General features: G+C 32.0%; 1 protein-coding gene across 1 annotated transcript in view; it reads left to right on the top strand.

Moving 5' to 3' along the window:
- Positions 1–17,071, top strand: part of LOC116423541 (sodium/potassium-transporting ATPase subunit beta-1-interacting protein 2-like) — a 780,722-nt gene that overhangs the window by 390,931 nt on the left and 372,720 nt on the right. The gene's annotated exons all lie outside the window — the stretch shown is intronic.

Below are 17,071 nucleotides of genomic sequence, written 5' to 3'. Positions count from 1 at the left end.
ACTGAATTACGTCTCTTTGACAAAGAAATCCACTTCTATCAGATTACATCTTCATACAGTATCGTTGTTGATGTATATAATGATCTCTTGGTTCTGCTCATTTCACTTAGCATCAGTTCATGTAAGTCTCTCCAAGCCTCTCTGTATTCATCTTGCTGGTCATTTCTTACAAAATAATAATATTCCATAACATTCATATACCACAATTTTCCCAACCATTCTCCAATTGATGGATATCCATTCATTTTCCAGTTTCTAGCCACTACAAACAGAGCTGCCACAAACATTTTGGCACATATAGTTCCCTTTCTCTTCTTTAGTATCTCCTTGGGGTATAAGCCCAGTAGAAACACTGCTGGATCAAAGGGTATGCACAGTTTGATAACTTTTTGGGCATATTTCCAGATTGCTCTCCAGAATGATTGGATTCGTTCACAACTCCACCAACAATGTATCAGTGTCCCAGTTTTCCCGCATCCCCTCCAACAATCATCATTATTTTTTCGTCATCTTAGCCAATCTGACAGGTGTATAGTGGTATCTCAGAGTTGTCTTAATTTGCATTTCTCTGATTAATAATGATTTGGAACACTCTTTCATATGAGTGGTAATAATTTCAATTTCATCATCTGAAAATTGTTTGTTCATGTCCTTTCACCATTTGTCAATTGGAGAATGGCTTGGTTTCTTATAAATTAGAGTCAGTTCTCTATATATTTTGGAAATGAGGCCTTTATCAGAACCTTTAACTGTGAAGATGTTTTCCCAGTTTGTTGCTTCCCTTCTAATCTTGTTTGCATTCGTTTTGTTTGTACAGAAGCTTTTTAATTTGATGTAATCAAAATTTTCTATTTTGTGATCAATAATGGTTTGTAGTTCGTCTTTAGTCACAAATTTCTTCCTCCTCCACAAGTCTGAGAGATAAACTATCCTATGTTCCTCCAATTTATTTATAATCTCGTTCTTTATGTCTAAATCATGGACCCATTTTGATCTTATCTTGGTAATCTCATTCTTTCAACATGAAGACTAGCATAAAGGATAACAAACTTCAAGGCAAAATTAGTGATGAAGATAAACATAAAATCCTTGCAAATGTAATGAAATGATAAACAGGTTGAATAAGAACCAGATTGCTAAGGAAGAAGAATTTGAATATCAACAAAAAGAACTGGAGATCTGCAACCTCATCATTGCTAAGCTATCTCAGAGTACAGGGTGCATTCTAGGAGGCATACCTTGTGGGTAGAGCATCTGGAAGTACTTTGTCTAGATCTACTGTTGAAGAGATTCACTAAATCTACCAAAGAAAGAGCACTGCACACACCAAAAATTAAAGGACTCCAATTTATGGCCAAGACAATAGCAGTTTAGAAGTAACATTTAAGCTACTATGTAAATCTGGGCATTCTCAATACTTGAATATGTGAAGAGAGAAAAGAATAAACAGTATTGTACTTTATGAGTACTGTAAGCTAGTGAAAATGCAGTTTTTGTCCTGAAAATAAAATCTTTTTTTAAAAAAAAGAAAAAATAAACACCATGGATGTGTAATCATACAATCAGGGGGTATGAGAAAGCTCCGAATTTACCCTCCATAGAATAATCAATTTTGGCTAGTCTAAAGCAAGTATAAATCTCTTCTACCCATTATCTCCCAATATTTCCCAATTCTGTCTTCTTCCACCAATGACCTCTAATAAAGTCACTATACAATAACTATTTGGTATGATTATAATCTAAGTGGAAACCAGGCAACTGAAGCAGCCATGCAAGCAAAAGTCTCTACCTTTCTTCCAGTATATCTATACTCTACCATCGAGATTACTTTGTTGCTGGGGCAGGCATCCTAAGCATGTAAATTCTGTACTCTGGAGCTATAACCAATAACTTTCTACCTCTTTTCCATTTTGGATGCATCAAATCAAATTGAACAGGATGAACAGGCATAGATAGGCTGTGAAATTTGTAATATAACTTATTGTACTTTCTTTACCACAAAACACAAATTTCTTTTACTCTGTTTCTGCAAAGAGTACTAATATTCTTTCAGTTACCTAGGTTTGCAACCTCAGAATTATCCTAAATGTCCCACCCTGCCACATTCTGCACATCTTGTCATTTCTTCTTTCACATCATTTCTCATATCCATCCTCTTCTCTTTTCTCATGCAACTACCACCCTTATTCATGTCTGCAGTTCTTCTGTCATAGACTATTATAATTTCTTCTTAATTCTTCTAATTCTTCTGGCTCAAGTGTTTTCCCCCTGCAATCCATATTACTCACAGTTGTCAAATTGATCCTCCTAAGGTTCAGATATATTTCACTCTCATATAGAAGAAATGTCAGTGGGTCCCTATTGCCTCTCTAATCAACTATTATTTCAACTTTTTATTTTTTAAAAAAATATGCTTTTCTGTGTTTTTTTCACGGATAGTAATAATATGTGCATGTGATTTATAAATAAGTAAACAGATTAGATTCATGTGCTCTTTTTTAACTGATTGATTAAAAAATGTAAAATGTTTGGAGACCACCACAATAAAGTAAAGAAAACATAATTTGAATCTTGCATGTATAAACTTGGCAAACATTTTTTGCCCAAGGGATTATGGAGAGATGCACAGTGGATGTGACTAGGGTATAAACACAATACAGAATAAGGTGAAACAAATATTTAATGCCTACTATGTGCCAACCATTGTGATAAGCACTTTAAAAGCATCATTTGATCTTCACAACAACCTGCAAAATAGAAGTATCATAAAGGATATCTTTAAAGGAATCATGGCCAAAATAAATGGCCATATTCCAGAGAAAGAAAATCATATAGCTAGAGGAAATGATAAACTCTGGAGAGACTACATATTTCTTTTGTAGCTATGCAATATAATGGGAATACAAGAATAACACCCAGTCACTTGCTGCATCTTCTTTGATGAATTTGGGAGGTTACATAGAACAGGTAATTACCAGAGAGTTGCAATTTGTGTGATTAAAGGAAATACCCATATCAATGAAATCTCAGATTCCCTGTAGTCTGAATGTTTTCTGGCTCATTCTGCCCAAGGGTTTGCAGTTATGCTTCAAATGGTAACATTCCTTGAGATGATAGTAGTAAATTATTAAGAACTCCAAAAATACTTTTCACATTACCTTTTTCAAATATGTGCATGTCTTTGTAAAAGCATATTTGTATAATATGTGTTTTCCTTCTCTTTCATTTCCCTATAAAGTATTATAAATTGCTTTATTGTGAATTTTTGTTTTTGTTTCTGTGGTTTTTTTTTTTGAGGGGAGCATTTATTGATTGGCTTTTCTTGTAAAAGATAATAATTTTGATGTAATTGCTTTGATATCTTAATAGAAGAGGAACAGGGGATACAAATGAAGCATAATTATCCTGTACAGCAATATATTGATTCCCGCATAAGAATTTGCTTCCAATTCTGTATCTACCTTAAGCATTTCAGCAAAATTAACATATCCTACTAAAGATAGGCATGGATGCTTTACATATTGACTTCCTTTGGAGGAAAGTGTTAGCTACAAGCTGGGAGCACACACTGCTGAAAATGCTTCCTAATACTGTTGAATATTGCATTACAGTGGAATCCACTTAATTGTCATATCCCAGTGGAATCCAAAATGTGCTGCTTAAGTGTTTACCATGATAATCAAAGAGTCTCTGTAATATGTGGAACCCGTAGGATGCTCATTCTTGTTTTTGGAATTGCATTCACAATAAGTAATACACACAGCAACCAAACATTTAAAAAGTGAAGGCATAGTAAGGTAGAAATGATTCATTTAACAGTTATAATGAAGCACCCTACATCTAACAGAAAAAAGAAACAGCCTGGAGGGATCAAAGATTTATTATGCTGAAATGCCAAGGGAAAAGTTAATGCAACTGCTTGAAAAGGCAGGATTTTTGAATGCTACTGTTAGAAAAAAAGAGATTTGTATAATTGTTCTTTCCCCAAATTAAATATAAACAACTCACCTAAGATTGTGATAGCAGAAGAAAAATTGTGACCTTCCAGGTAACATTACTACTCCATTTGCTCACCCAGCACCTAATATTTTTGTTTATTGGAAAATTATTTATTATCTTTTAAAATTAATTTCTGCCTCAACAGTTAAGGAAACACTATTGGTGAAATTGCCTGACAAGGTAGCAAGTATTAATAAACAAATTATGAATAATTGTAGTCCTTTGCTACCCAAAAGTATCTCATACAGTTTTCCTCAAATCATTCTCTTCAATCTGTAGAATCACAAAAATTTTATTGGATTTATCTTATTTAAATATGTGTCTATAAAAATTTGTCCAAACATCCTCAAAGAACAATTTGCTACTATTTACTTTGCTTTCCTTCACAGTACATGTGGAAAAATGTCTGTATGAGATATCCTAAATATGATGATCTAAAACATGTTCACTTAAAAAAATTCCCTTTTACTCCATCCGAAAGTCTAATGGAATAGCATTTCACTGGTATTAGCTAGGATGATCCTTCAAATAACTGTGAACATATGTATCCCAGTTAGCTTGCAGTAGAATAGTTCAAAGTCAAACCATCTCAGATGAATACTTTTATTATCTATAATTTAGGTCCAGCTGTAGTTCCTTTTAAATTTGCTATACAGTTGTCTTACTGTGTCTATCATATATGGTACATCATATTTCATGAGACTAAATGTAATATATGTATATCATTGTAAAATAAATAATCTTATAAAATGCTACTAAAATATAATCTAATTTTTCATTATCTAAGCTACTAAAAGAAAGCTCTGATAAACTAAAAAAATAGAACCAGGTAATGGACCTCACTGTTATATCTGACACTGCATTGATCTTCTTAAATAAGGTCTGGGCTTATTTTAACATAGAATTTTTTTTCTGCTCTTAACACTCCACAGTAAAAGGTATACATGTTCTACTTCTCAGGGAGTGTTTGAAGAAATATCCTCAGCACATGTATTGTATTGACCTCAAAGAACTATTTTTTTCAGGTAGATAATATAGGTATTTACAAAGGTAGAGTCAAACTACCTAAGAAGAGAAAAAATGTTTCCTTATAATTGTTATTGGCAAACTTCATACAAAAAAGCTACACAATCAATTCCCTAATTGATTGGGATGCATTGGCTTTCTCTCTATAGAAAGGACAATTCAAACTTTGCTTCAAGTCATGAGGAAAGAGTATCTAACAGTCTCCAGAGATGTTTCATGACCTTGCTTTGAGGCAGTTATCTAATTTTTTTTCCTCTCTAAGCATAACTTAGTTCTTCCTGTCCTTAGTGAAAGTCCCCCTTTGTCCCTTCCTCTCCCTAGCCTTATGCCTCTGCTTTCCTTCTCTTCCCTCAGATATTCTAGTGTCTCCTTTCTGTCTCCTCTTTCTCTTCCTTCTTTTGCCTAAGATGTTCTAGTGTTTCCTTTCTGTCTCTTGAGTAAAATAAGGCTCATATTTTGTTTAGGGTCCTTCAGATTCTGTTCCTCTTAATTTTTCATTCTTACTTTACTTTACTCTCTTTCACTCACTTTAAACTTTCTCAAACAGCTCTGTGTACTGTTTCCTATTCCCTGTGTGTGACATCCCATCTCCTATCTCCATCCCTAGTGTAAGTTGCCCCTATGACTGCAATGTGCTTCCCCCTAATCAAAAAGAAGCCTTTATTTCTTCAAAGCTTAATTCAAGTGATACCTCCAAGAGAAAATCTATATCTTCCCCTAGGTGCTAATTCCCTCCTCCTTGGAAATCACTTCGGATTTATTTTGTATACACTTTGGTTTTGTGTTTTTTTTTGTTTTTAAATGTGTGTTCAATTAGCTCTCTACCCCAGAATATCAACTCTCAGAGATGCAGTTGCATAGTGAATAGAGAGCCAGCCACAAAGCTAGGAACACCTGGTTTCAAATCTTATCTCTGACAAAATTCCTATTGTCAACCAAAGAAAGTCTCTTAATTTCTTGTGCTCTAGTCTAAACAACTCTTTAAAAATACTTTGCAAAGATGACAACCTACAATGTTGAAGGAAGAATCCTCATCCAGGAGTTCCTAAACTAATGAAATAACAAGTCTAAGTCTTCTCTGTCCTTGGGATACATTACAGTCCCTAGCATACAATAGATGGTTAATAAATACCAGCTAAATTAATAGATAAATAATTTTTATTGTACTAAGTTTACTTATTTTTAAAAACACATTGCTTTATGAATTATGTTGGAAGAGCAAAATCAGAGCAAAATAGAAGAACTATGGGAGAAATTTAAAAAAAACAGAAAAAAGAAGTCAACATAGAATGTGTTGATTTACATTGTCTCTTTAGTTCTTTTTGTGGATGCAGATGGCATTTTCTGTTCAAAGTCTATTAGAATTGCTTTGGATCACTGAAACTATTGAAAAGAACCAAGCCTTTTATAGTTGATCATTGTACATTCTTGCCATTATTGGGTACAATATAATCCTTGTTCTACTTGTTTTGCTTACATCAATTCACATAAATCTTTCCAGGTCTTTCTATAATCAACTTGTTTATAGGTTTTTAAAGAAAAATAATATAACATTATCTTCATATATCACAACTTGTTCAGCCATTTCTCAATTGATGGGCTTTCACTCCTTTTCCAATTCTTTGCTATCATAAGTTTTGCACATGTACGTCCTTTTCTCTCTGTATGATTTCCTTGGGATACAGATTAAGTAATGATCGTTGGATCAAAGGGGATGCACAGTTTTATAGCCCTTTGGGCATAGTTCCAGATTGGTCTCTAGAATGATTGGATCATTTCACAACTCCAACAATGCATTAGTCACAGTTTTTCCATATTTCCTTCAACATTTATCATTATCTTTTCCTGTCATCTTAGCCAATCTGAGACTGCGAGGTAGTAACTCAGTTATTTTTAATTTGCATTTCTCTAATCAATAGTGATTTAGAGGATTTTTTTTTCATATAACTATAAATGGCTTTAATTTCATCTGAAAAATTGTCTGTTCATAACATTTGATGATTTATGAATTGGGGAATGACTTGTATTTTTATAAATTTGACACAATTCTTTATACATTTTAGAAATGAGATCTTTATTAGAAATACTGGCTGTAAAGATTTTTTCCCAGCTTTGTACTTCCATTTTAATCTTGTGTCTGTTGGTTTTGTTCATGAAAAACATTTTTAATTTAATATAATCAAAGTTGTCCACATTACCTTTCATAATATTCTCTAGTTCTTCTTTGGTCATAAATTCCTCCCTTCTCCAAAGATCTGATAGGTAAATTATGCCCTGTTCTCCTAATTTGTTTGTGTATCCTCCTTTATGCCCAAATCATGTACCATTTTGACCTTATTTTGCTATGGAGTATGAGATGTAGGTCAATATTGAGTTTCTGACATATTATTTTCTAGTTTTCCCACAATTTTTGTCAAATAGTGAGTTCTTTTTCCAAGAGCTAGAGTTTGGGGGTTTACCAAATAGTAGATTGCTATAGGCCTTGATTATTGTGTTGTGTGCATCTCATCTATTCCATTGATCTACCACTTTATTAGCCAGTACCAAATTGTTTTGATTACTGTTGCTTTATAATATAGTTTTAGGTTTGATACTGTTAAGCCACATGAATAGATAAATTAATAAACAATCATTTATTGTTATTGTTAACATTTTCAGTTTGGCTAAAACCTGATAAGCACATAGGATAATACATTTGGCATAAAATATTGTCTGAATTCATTTTAAGTTAAATGTATGGGCAAGGGCTTTATCAAACCAGATCCAAAGGTGGAAACAAATAAGAGTCCTGAGGCTAAAAAAAACTATAAACTATGAAAGCTTCAAAACCACATACTAACCCATGTTAATAATGAAATAACCCAACACAATAAATTAGAATGGATTTTAATATAGGTTGCATAAATGCTTAATGAATTAAGTAGATCATAGGAGATGTTGAGTCAAAGACATATTAAAATATGTCACTGTATTACATCATATCGAGTTTTTTTAATGAAATATACCATTCTAAATAAGTTTGTTTCTTGGAAGAGATCCTTCTTGCAAGTTAAAGTTGTATATGGCATCAGTAGAGAGACATTATCATACTATATACAGAATTCCCAAATGCAAACAGTTAAACATTCTTTTATCTTACTGAACTATCTAACAAAGCTGAAACAACATTTGAGTTGTTCTAGAAAGACACAGACAATAGCGCTGGCTTTCCCCTAAAGAGTATGGGACATGTAGAAAGAAAAACATCCCTTTCTGCTAATTCGTTAAAATCCTAAAGTAAGGCTTCTAGTGCCATGTGTAATAACAGTAAGCAACAATGATTTATAATAGCTAACTAGTTATTTTCTTTACTATTAATTTGTCCTTCCACCAACCCCTCCAATATAAACATACTATTTGCCCTTAATAATAGCTTCACCACATGGCTTATCCATTTAATTTTTAATTTATGGAATGAAACAACCATTTCCATATTATAGTATATTAAAATAAAGATTGCACATGAAATTCCAAATTTAGTAGGAATAACTCGATATTCCTTTTAAACATATAAATTATCATGTAAATTTCTTTATTTAATTTTTTCTTCCAAAAAGGAAGCTATCTGCCTTATAGATGGCTATTAGACATAAACATATGATATGATTTATATGTTTAAGAACTATTAGTGAAAAATCATCACCAGTCATATTAAATGACAACTCTTTTTCTTGACCTTCACAGCTCTCCATCAAATCATTTTATCTATCTTGTGACTTAATTGTTGATCCAAATAAAGGACTTTGTTATAGTTAAGAAAATATACTTGCTACCCTATCATAGCTTGCTAATTTCTACCACTATATGCTTTTATATATCATATCTTCTAGGAGAGTCTTCTAGATTCATCCCACTTTTGATGTTTCTATTGATTTCTTTTATTCAAGTGATTGTTTTTTATTATTAATTATTAATAACAATACATATTGATTGTATATCTTTACTTTTACATTTTTCCCAAACAACATAAGAAGTATATTAAAGATATACCCCATTTCATTTTTTCTTTTTGTATCCCTAGTACCTGGAACATCATAAGTACTTAATAAATGCATTCTCAATGATCGATATGTTTTTCATATTTTTTCTTGAATAGGTGACATAATGATCCAATACATTATAATGGAGAGAATTTTGAATTTGTATTTAGAAGACTTGAATTTAATATATATCTCTAACACTTAGCATTATTGTGTGTAATCTGATCAACAATTTCTTCCTCTGTAAAATGGAGATGATGATGTTTATACCAACTATATAGGATCACTTTGAAGAAAAAGCTAAGCATTGTATGTATTAATTCTATTATCATAATCTGCAATCATATTTTAAGTATTTTAATTATAGTGATTCTTTCCTCTCTACACATATTGTCATATACTTAACAATAAGTATTTAGTCATTTATCTTGAAAATTAAATTTATATTCAATCTGTAGAATGGTAGAGAAATGAAAATGAAACATTTCATCATTTTTAATGACATCAAAAAAATCTCACTAAAGAGCTGTTCCTACATTTTTCCCTAACTGTTTTACCAATGACATGAAAAAAAAAAAGATGAATAGTCAACTATGGTGCAATTAAAATCTTTAGCTCAATCAAGCTCTTTTATATACAACACGGGACAGTACCTAATTCTCCTTCATGACTAAGTATAAAACATGATGCTTAACTAAATAGTTAAGTTATTAGGAAGACGGTTCAGATTGTCATGCAGTATCAACGGAGATACTGCAATTCTTTCATGGAGATCTTCATTGTCCATAAGTATTTTTGCATTTTATGGTTATTGTTGTATAGTTCTGACTCATGGAACACTACAAACTCAAGGAATGAAATGGAGAATGATTCAAAGGATGATGGACATGGTAAATGTGATCAGATTATGTGTTACAAATGTGGATTGACACAGAACTGAAGAATTTTGTCAAAGAAATATATGAATGAAAAAGAAGATGAACTAGTTAGATGATTAAAAAAAACAATGGATAATCGTTTTTCTGCATCCTTGTCAGGATCCTCATGGCATTAAGAGAAAGAAAACAAAGTCACCTTGTATGTCACAGTGTGACAAGCTTAAAAGAAACCTTGGAGAAAATCTACACAGGATGGATAAATATGGATAATTTATGAGCTATATCATTGAGAAGGATGCCCAGATTGATAAGATCACAAATGTCGAAGAAATATGGGAATGCTACTTTCCTTTTGAGAGAAATAAGATAGATACTTGTCAGTATGTTTCAGTCCTTCTGTGTAGATTTTTGTGGTTAAATGAAATATAATTACAAAAATGTACAATTGTAGCTGATCACAGCAAAAATAAAACAGTACCAATTTCCACATTATCAAACTCTGTTGTCCAAAGAGCTTTGTTTTGATTAAAGATATATTTTTTTCCCTAGCTTTGTTCCATGATCATTCCACTTAAATTAGGATTATCTTTGTTTTCCCTTCCCCCTGTTTGTGACTTTGTGACAGTATGAATTTTAAATTAATACTATGTTTCACTCAAATTTTTCATGTAAATGCTAGTTTACTTAAATCTTACATTGTGCCAGAATTGAGCTGCATGAATTCTCTTTAATATTTCTTTAAAGATGTGCTGAAAAATACTAACTTGTGTTTCCAGGGGTTAGCTTGGAGACAGATCAGACACCTGGGAAGTGGATTCTTCTCCTGTATTCAAGGAAGGGTAGTGAGTACTACTCTGGAATTTCAGACAGTCATTTTTTTTTTTCCAAAGAGCTAAGAGATGAGGGTTAAAAATTGTAGTGCAGGGTGGTGATTATAATAACAGCTCACATTTATAGGGTATTTCTAAGCTTATACATCACTCTCCTGCCAACAACTTCATGAAGGAGGTAGTGCAAGTATTATTAGTACTGTTTTGCTACTGAAAATAAAACAAGGTCTAGAGAGTTTGTGATTTGCCCAGAGCTATAACTCATTATTTTTGTGCCTAAGGCAAGTGACAAAAACTGAGTTGGGGGGCAGTTGGTGAAAGGGAGGTGCTGACCTATGTTATGAGTACCATGAAGAGGAAGCATATAGATTTCTCCATTTTTTCTAACCATCTGCTAATACCAACTCTTTATATTATATAAGAACTATACTTTGATATTTGGACAAAAACTCTGTTCTCCTCAGACTTCTTTTGACTCCAGATTCAACTATGATCACTTGGCAAATAAATGATAACACAAGGTTTCAAATAAAAACTTTCTTACTTCAATTTTAGAACTCTTCCTATTAAACTTTGTTTATATAAATTTTAAAAAGTTAATCAATTTTCAAAATATTCATATAAAAAGTAGGCAGGAAGTATTCATTATCATTCTTATTTTGTAGTCACTCCAAAATGTATTGATTTTGCTACATAGTGTATTTCTAATCAATATTTGGAACCAAAATCACGTGCTTTGTTTGATTAGTTATCATGTGTAGGTTTATCAGAGGTTAGTTATTTTATTGTTATTCAGTTTGGAAACTAGTGGAGGACAAAAATGTCATGTAGGAAAAGAAAAATAAGTTGTTCTAGGATAAGAATCCATATAAAAATCAATCATGTTACTTAGATCCCATAGAATACTCAGAGGAGTTTAAAAAAATAAGAACACTTCTTTTGAGCAACAATTATTTTTCTTGAGATTTTTCTTTGTTGTACTTTATATTGATTTCTGAAAAATGAAAAAAATGAAATACACAAATCAATTTCTAGATATCTTTAATAATCCAAACTGAAGTGATAAGCTTGGGAACTAGTATGTAACATAAGAATTTCTAATTTTATTCATTCCCCTTTTTTTTTTTTTTACCATGAGAGATTACTGATTAATGCCAAGTGTAGAAAGACTGATACCACTCCCTAAGAAATATATTTTCCTTTTCTGACCATTTATAGCACTTATAGCTATACTAATCCCTAATTTGAATATGGGTTTGTTGTTATTTTTTTTTTTTTACTCTAAGTATTCTATCGATGTAACTATTTTCTATCCAGTTAGATTATAAGATTATTAAGGTGAAGGCATTATTTTCCAGCATATACACATATATATTTGATAGAAGTAGGCATATATGCATACATATACATGGAAAGTATATGCATATATATATGTAAGTTTTTTTGTGTAAATATATACATTAATATATGTATATATGTATTAGGATGCAAAAATAAAGTATATGCAGGCATATATGTATACATATGGCTACTTCAGTGTTAAACTTTGGCACTTAATAAATATTACATAATGAATTGCTTCATAAATATCTATTTTAATAATTCCCATCTAAATACTGCTAAATTAATTTCTTTCTGGCTGAAGGAGTAAATAAAAAAATTATGACCCTAATTTTCATATATTTTTTCATCTCACAATTCTGGAACTTGAAACTGTTTAAGGAATCTCTAGGATAATGCTTGGGTTGGAGTTTGAGCATGGTATATAAAACCATATAGAAATATACATTTATATGTTTTATCTATTTTCAGTTATTACAGAAAGTATCCTTGCATATGGAAAGTGTCCTAAACTGACCTCAGGAGACTATATGACTTGGATAATGCCAAGAGTTTCATCCAGGACTATCCTGGAATTTCTCATTCAAGTAAAGAGGACCCCAAAGATTTAAGTTCCAGGCATATATAGTTGAGTATCTGACAGTTCTTGACTTTTCATTTAAAGTACACACTTGGTCTTCCCTTGGCACCATAATTCAAGTGTTTGTTGATGTGTCCTAAATTGGTGCACATTATACATCCTGTATCCTAATGTCTTTCTACAATATTAGAATCTGAGAACTCTCCTGGAAAGGAATAAAAAGAATGCCTATGAATTTTATCTGTGTTCTCTGCTTCTTCTCCAATAAAAACAAAAGTTCTGTGAAAAGAAACCATTAGGGTTAGAAAAAAAATTTAGAACATTTTTCTGAGCTCAGTTCCACTCTGTCTACTTGAAATAGAATAAACTGCTAACGTGATGCCAGAATAGCCAATCATTTTTGTGAAACAATCCTTCAAGTCTAGTGTCACCCAGATAAGATGGGCTGGCTGGTTAAATTGTCATTTTTAGATCAGTTGTTTGGATATCATACAGACAGAGTGACACTAGATGCTCTGAGGTGATCTTTGTTGACAACCCATAGTTATATAAGGATCATTACTTCTTCTTTGCAAGGCTGAGATTTCCTGCATTTACTGTTCGGTGTTTTTAGTGAAATTTCATTGCGAGGAATTTCCAAATATATGTGCCTTTAAAAGTATTTTGCATGGGTATCTGTGAGTTCTTTTAGATATAATTTCATTTCATTGATTTGCCTTTGGACTAATAATAAAAATGATTGTGATTACAACAGTTTAACTTAGCTAAGTTTACATGTAACCTTTCAAACAGAATTCATCTTTTTCATTTTCAGATTCAATTTCAGTGATGTATCTAATGTGTGTTGAGCACCAACTTGTCTAATTTTCTAGAGGCTCATTTACTGAATGGTTATTCTTCAGGTTATATTTGTTTTTCCAGGTTCAACAACCCATGAAAATTGTTTAAGATATGGAATGAAAAATATATCTTTGGAGATGTTTTGCTTACCTATATATTTGTTACTATGATTTTATTATTGTTCTTTCAATGGGGAAGTGAGAAAAGAAATAAATGCTTGTTAATTTAAAAAAATTAATAATGGCAACATTAACAATTATGTTAAATAATTATAAAATACTAACATTAATAATGTATAAATAATATAAAAAACTAACTTTAAAAGGAGAAAAAGAATCCTATATCTGTACCTGATAGGGGAATTGACTGGGGATGAATCATAAGTATCATCTACACTGATGGAATCACTGTTCATTGAAGTATTAAATAAAAACCAACATTTATATTATTTTAAATTTAATGTCAACAATTCTATGAATTAGGTAATATAATTATTACTATCCTCTATATACTTTACAGATGATCCATAGCTCAGAAAGTGAAGTGATTCATCCATCGCTCTGCTCTCGCTCTTGTTTGCTCTCTCTCTCTCTCTCTTTGTGTGTGTGTTTCTGTCTGTCCATCTCTTTCACACACACACACACACACACACACACACACACACACACACACAGAATAAGTATTTGAGGCAAGATTTGAACACAGTTCTGGATTTCACAATTAGTATATGGATATTACATGCTAGTATATGTTCTAGCAATTTTTCAGTATCTGGTTTCATGTGTATTTCATTCTCTATAGGATTTTCATGACAAAAACAATCCTAGGATTTTACTGACACTGCAGTCTGTATTCCTTAGCAAGCATGCAATCTGTCTATTTGATAAACTCTATCAATATACAGTAAATAGCTCTCTAAGGGAACCTTTTTTATTTTCTTGCTTTGGAATATAATAGGAAGTGATCACATTTTTTTCAACAAGATGGTTTGTATTAAACATCCAGTCTAGCAGCTCCCATGAGTCCTATTAGATAGACTGTCATAACAGCTGGTTTGATGGTTGAAATATCAAATGCTGAAATCAGTAGGATCTGTGTTTCTGCAAGTATATGTGATAGGTGGTATATATGTGAAATGTATGTCTCAGCTCTCAGGGGTTTCTTTATTATGACTGTTTTGGAGGAAGAGATGAGAAGATCAGGCAGAGTTATCTTATAGGAAGCAGGATTTGGAAAGGGAAATCACAGCAAGACCTTGGAACCAAAGAGCATTGATCTAATGAATTGAGTAAGTGTTCACATGAATAAGTTATTATAATTTCTACTTCTTCCTCCAATTGATGGGAAAATTTGAGATGATACATCAGTATACACCCACTTAACATTTGTAACAAAAACACATTCCAAAAGTGAGGTGTGGTTTTTGTTGTTATTTGGCTCTCCCCAAATGTCACTTAGTGTATCAGACTAACAAACAGTTATAATTGCAAACTCAATTACTCTGGTCTTTCCAGAGATTTCATGATTTCATTCACAGGCCTATTTCTACTTTTGATCATTCCCTCTGCTCCCCAAAAATGGAAAATAAAAATGAAATGTTTGGGTTTTTTATTTAGGAAGTTTTATTTTTTCCATGCAAAAAGATAATTAAGAATTTCTTAAGATCCTGTATTTTGTAGGTGAAAGAACTTGAGATATCATCTAGTCTAACTCTGATTTTAAAGATTAAAAAAAAAAACTGAGGCTCCAGGTGATTAAGTAACGACTCATGCCACATAGATAAAGAATAGGAAAGTCAAAATTTTATCCCCATTTTTCTCATTCTAAATCCAGTATTCTTTTTCACCTTTCTTTCTTCTTTCCCTGTCTCCTTGACTTATGCACTCCCTCTTGACTTAAAATGTTAAAAACACTTTACTGTGTTAATTATCAAACCCTCTGAAAGCAATCATTCTGTTCAAAATATGAGGTATTTGAAGGAATGTTGCAAACATCATATATATGGTTTTTATATAAAATATAATATAATCAAAATTATCTATTTTACATTTGGTAATACTCTCCATCTTTTGGGTATGCATTTTTTCCTTTCTCATAGAATTGACAGCTCTTTTGCTCTTCTAATTTGCTTATGGCCACTCTTTATGTTTAAATCATGCAACATTTTGCCAATATCTTGTTACATGATATGACATGTTGGTCTATACCTAATGTGTGTCCTCTTGTTTTCCAGTTTTCCCCAGAAGTTTTTGTCAAATAGTGAGATCTTATCATAGAAAATGAGGCCTTTGAATTTATCAAATACAAAGTTACTTTGATTACAATTATTATAAGTATTAAGGATTACAAGTATCCCCTTTCCATAAAGGGATATAAACATCTTACCTCTATTGATCCCTTTATGTTTTCTTTTCCCTTTTTACCTATTCATGTTTTTTTTGGGTCAATATTGGAGGACTTTTTAAATTTTTAAAATTTTTAAATTTAATTCTGGTTTTCTCCTTAGGAAAGATTGTCACCCTTCTATTTCATTGAATTTCCAATTTTTCCTTTGATGTATTCTTAATTTCACCAAGTAGGTGGTTTTTATTTCCTAGCTCCTTTGTCTTCCAAATTATCATGTTCCATGACCTCTAGTCCTTCAATGGTACAGTTGTCTTGTCCTATGTAATCCTGATTGTAATTTCCCAGTTTTTAAATTGTTTCTTTCTGGCCACTTGCACTACTTCTCTCTTAATCTGAAAGCTCTGAAATTTGGCTATAATAATCCTTGGACATTTTATATGAGGATCGGTTTCCTGAGGTGATCAGTAGATTCTTTCAATTCCTATTTTGCCTTATTGTTTCAGATCATTAGGGCATTTTTCATTGATAATTTCTTGAAAACTCCTACAGTGATTCTGACCTGGATCTGTTTTCCAGGTTAGTTTTTTTTTTCCCATGAGGCATTTTACATTTTCTTCCATTTTTGCCATTCTTTTGCATTTGTTTGATTTACTCTTGAAGTCTCATAGAGTTATTCCACTCTCCCAGTTCTACCTTTTATGGTGTCATTTCCCTCAGCTAGTTTTTATTTCATTTGGCCAATTGTAATCTTTAAGGAGTTTTTTTCCTCCCCCATAGATTTTTGAATCCCCTTTTTTATTTGGCCAAATCTACTTTTTAAGTAGTTTTCCAAGATGTTGACTCATTTTTCATAATTCTTTTTCAACACCCTCATTTCTTTCCCCATTTTTTCTATTTCTTATATGATTTTTAAGCTTGTTTTTTAGTTTCCCCATGAGTTCTTTCTGGTTTGAGACCACTTTCTATTTGTCTTTAGAATTATGCCCATATTGTTTTGACATTTTTCCCCTGAATTTGTTCCTTGTTCTTCTTCCCTGTCACATAATAACTTTTTATTGTCACATTCTTTGGTTGTTGTTAGGTCCTTTCTCTGTCTGTCTCCATCTGTGTGTGTGTGTGTGTTTCTTTCTCTGTCTCTTTCTCTCTTTCTTTTAAATTTGACCTCTCCTCCCTTAGTGGAAGGTATACTGTCTCAGGCTTCTTATCTCAGTG

Source organism: Sarcophilus harrisii, chromosome 4 (genome assembly GCF_902635505.1).
Source record: "Sarcophilus harrisii chromosome 4, mSarHar1.11, whole genome shotgun sequence".
NCBI lineage: Eukaryota > Metazoa > Chordata > Mammalia > Dasyuromorphia > Dasyuridae > Sarcophilus > Sarcophilus harrisii.
Note: the sequence above shows the minus strand (reverse complement) of the source record. Positions and strands in the feature narration are given on the sequence as shown.